The 3,482-nt window shown below is 24.0% G+C and overlaps 1 pseudogene; it reads left to right on the top strand.

The window, feature by feature from the left end:
• Positions 1-1,966: 1,966 nt before the first annotated feature.
• Positions 1,967-3,482, top strand: part of LOC117181040 — a 2,205-nt pseudogene continuing 689 nt past the window's right edge.

The following is a 3,482-nucleotide window of genomic DNA, read 5'->3' as shown; positions in this document are numbered from 1 at the left end:
GAAAAATAAACATTATTAGGTGATGTCTATTTATTTAAAGTTTTAGCATATAAAACTCTTTTGTTATGCAAATTCAATTTTTTACATCCAGATTCATGAAAGCGTAATGGTCTCGACACTCATTCACGTAAATAAGAATCTTAATTGTCATACGATGAAATGCATTTTTCAAAACTTTAGAACTGCTTACTCAATTTCTGTCTAATGTCCTTCATTCTTCTGGCACACTTAAAAAAAGCGAAACAATTTAACAACTTACTTCCTAAAGCTAGTGAATGAATTTTAGGGAAAAAAATATTAAATTTTTTTATACGTTTACACTTTAATTGTAGCCGATGAGAATTCTGATTATTATGACATACTTTTTTTTTCAAAATTTACGGAATTTAAATTAGACCAAAATCCAAATTAAAAATCCCATTTAACGTCCCATAATAAAATTAATGCAAAATCCTGTTGAACAAAAAAAGAATCCAACGACCAAATTTGGACCACAATGAATAAACGAAAACCAAAAATCCTATTAAAATATGAAAAAAAATAAAATAAAATCTTTTGACAAAAATAAAAAAGAGGAAAGAAAAATGAGAAGGCAGCCAACCACATCCCCTTCCTTCTCTTTTTCTTTCTTTCGTCTTTCATATTTTAATTACCATCAAATTACAATGAAATGCAAATTTATTTATTTATGTTTTTTACTTTTATTTCATTGTATTTTGACGGTAATAAAAATAGGAAAGACAAAAGGAAGAAAAAGAGAAGGAAGGGGATGTGGTTGGCTGCCTTCTCATTTTTCTTTCCTCTTTTTTATTTTTGTCCAAAAATTTTATTTTATTTTTTTTTGTTTTTTTTTCAGATTACAACAAGATTTTTGGTTTTCGTTTATTCGTTGTGGTCCAAGTTTGGTCGTTGGATTCTTAACAGGATTTTTCATCAACACTTTTTTTCTCAATTAGTGAGCTGTATCTTATAATGTTTAAATGCTATATTGTAAACCTTTTCAAAATCAAAATATTACTTTTTATGCTCTTTTTACTATTTCGCAAAGCTTGAAATTTTTTTATGTTTAATAACATTTTCAGGATCAACGTGACCCCTTTAGACAATTTGACCAAAAATGTAAATTTGTGATTTAAAATAAACAAAATATTTTTATGATTATAACCAAAATTATTTTTCTTGAAATTTCCTCTGAAAATAGAAATAAAAAGTTCCATGGCAATTATTAACTAACTTCAACAGAAATTTTATTCAAACACATTTTATTTTTAATAATATTATTTTGGAATAATCTTGGAAAGTTGTAGCTTTTTCCAGAATTCTCTCTTTTGTTTAACTTTTTAGTTACTTATAGGTAATAAATAATTCAAATTAAACAGCAGAATTCCTTAAACAATTTAATATTATTTAAAATAATATTATCTGTGAATAATGCTACAAAGTTAGAGTAAACGCCTAAAATATTAAACTTTTTGTCCACAATATTAAACTTTGCTACTATGCTTAACTTATTTAAAAATATTGAATAAATAAAAAAAAGTTTTTTTTTCTCAGAAACGCGTGCTTTCTTGTAGCTGTATTTCTCGAAAATAAACAAATATTTCAACTACTCTTTAACTTTTTTATCTAGATTGAGTCAAATATATATTTTTCCTAAATATGATACTCAAAGCTATTTTCCTCAAATTAATATTGATATTAATACATGTTATTTTCTCGCAATAAAAAAGACGAAGAGAATATGAAATTTTCAGAAAAATCTGAAACTTTGCAGCATTTCTCTATGAGCAGATAGGGAGAACTCATAATAAATTGTTTAAATAATTAGTTTTATTAACTTGCGTTCATTATTATTGGAGCAAGTGAGAAATTTATTAAGATTTTAAAAGTTTACACTTTTTTGAATGAATTTTAATAATTTGAAGGAATTTCATACCATTTTAAAGATTTTAAACAATTTTTAAAAATGCCAAGCAATTTACAGGGTATTTAAAACGTGCCAGAGGATTTCGAAAAATATCAAATGATTAAAAATAGCTATTTGTTTTTGAAAAACTCTAATAAAGTTTGAAAGGATTACACCAATTTAAAGGAATTCCAAAGGGTTTTAAATATTCTAGGCATCTTTAAAATTCCAAGGAATTTTCGAACTATTCAAAAACTTAAAGGATTTCAAATGATCTCGAACAGTTTTACAAATTTTATGATATTTTAAATTTAAAAAAAAAAAATTAAATTCATTTCAATAATTTAAAATAATCGCAGAAGATTTTAAGGATTTAAACGAATTCTTACAAGTTCCAAGAAAATGTTCTAGATATGTAAAAAGAACCAAAATATTTTTAAAAATGCAAAGGATTGAAAGTATTTTATTGCATTTTAAAAAAACTCCTACAAATGGTGCATAGATTTCAATAATTTTAGAAGAATCCCAACATATTTTCGAGAATTTAGGGAATTTTTAACAATTCTAAGGAATATTCAAGATATTAAAAATGATGAAAACAATTTTTAAAAACTTTATAAAATTAAAATATTTGAGGGTATTTTTAAATTTTTCAAGAGGTCTTTTAGAATAGAGATAAAAAGTCCCCGTGGTTCCGAATTTTGACATTTATTGTCTATTTTTAATTAGAGTGCTACAATTATTAATTAACTTTAACAGAAATTTTATTTAAACAACATATTTTATTTTTAATAATATTGTCCTTGAATAATACTGAAATGTTTTTTTTTCCAAAAAAATCCTCTTTTGACTAGCTTTTTAATCACTTGAAGCTAATATATAATTCATTCAACAATTTATTATTATTTTAAATAATATTTTCTGTGAATGATGCTACCAAGTTAAGGTTTATTTCTAAAATATTTAACTTTTTGTACCACTTTTCACTTACAGCAAGTTAAATATTATTTAAATTTAACGAAGATAATTGCTCAAACAAATAATTATTTTTCATTAATAGTTTATGCTATAGTAATTCTAGATAGTTGCGGTTTTTTCTTAAATATTAAACTTGGCTTTAAATATTTACTCATAAACTGATAGTAAATAAATAGTAAAGACGAAGATAATCTAAAAATTTCAGAAAAACCATCAAGTTTCCAGCATTACTCTAAAAGAAGATATTGATAAGCCACACTAAATTTGTTTAACAATTAGGTTTCTATCACACATTTATTATTACATCGCTGCGTAAAAAATCGATTGAAATTTAAGAAATCAAAACTTCTGTGAATATATTTCAATAATTTGAAGGAATCTTAAAGGATTTTCAAAGATTTTAAGCAATTTTTAAAGATGTTAAGCAATATTTTCAAATACTAAGGAACTTTCAAGGTACGCAAAACGATTCAGAGGATTCCAACAAATATCATATGATTTTAAATTAATTTAGGGCATTCTTAAAAAATTCAAAATATCTTCAATAGATTACAATAATTTAAAGGAATTCTAAAGGACTTTCAACATTTGAGGCAAT

This window comes from Belonocnema kinseyi, chromosome 10 (assembly GCF_010883055.1).
Source record: "Belonocnema kinseyi isolate 2016_QV_RU_SX_M_011 chromosome 10, B_treatae_v1, whole genome shotgun sequence".
Lineage (NCBI taxonomy): Eukaryota > Metazoa > Arthropoda > Insecta > Hymenoptera > Cynipidae > Belonocnema > Belonocnema kinseyi.
Note: the sequence above shows the minus strand (reverse complement) of the source record. Positions and strands in the feature narration are given on the sequence as shown.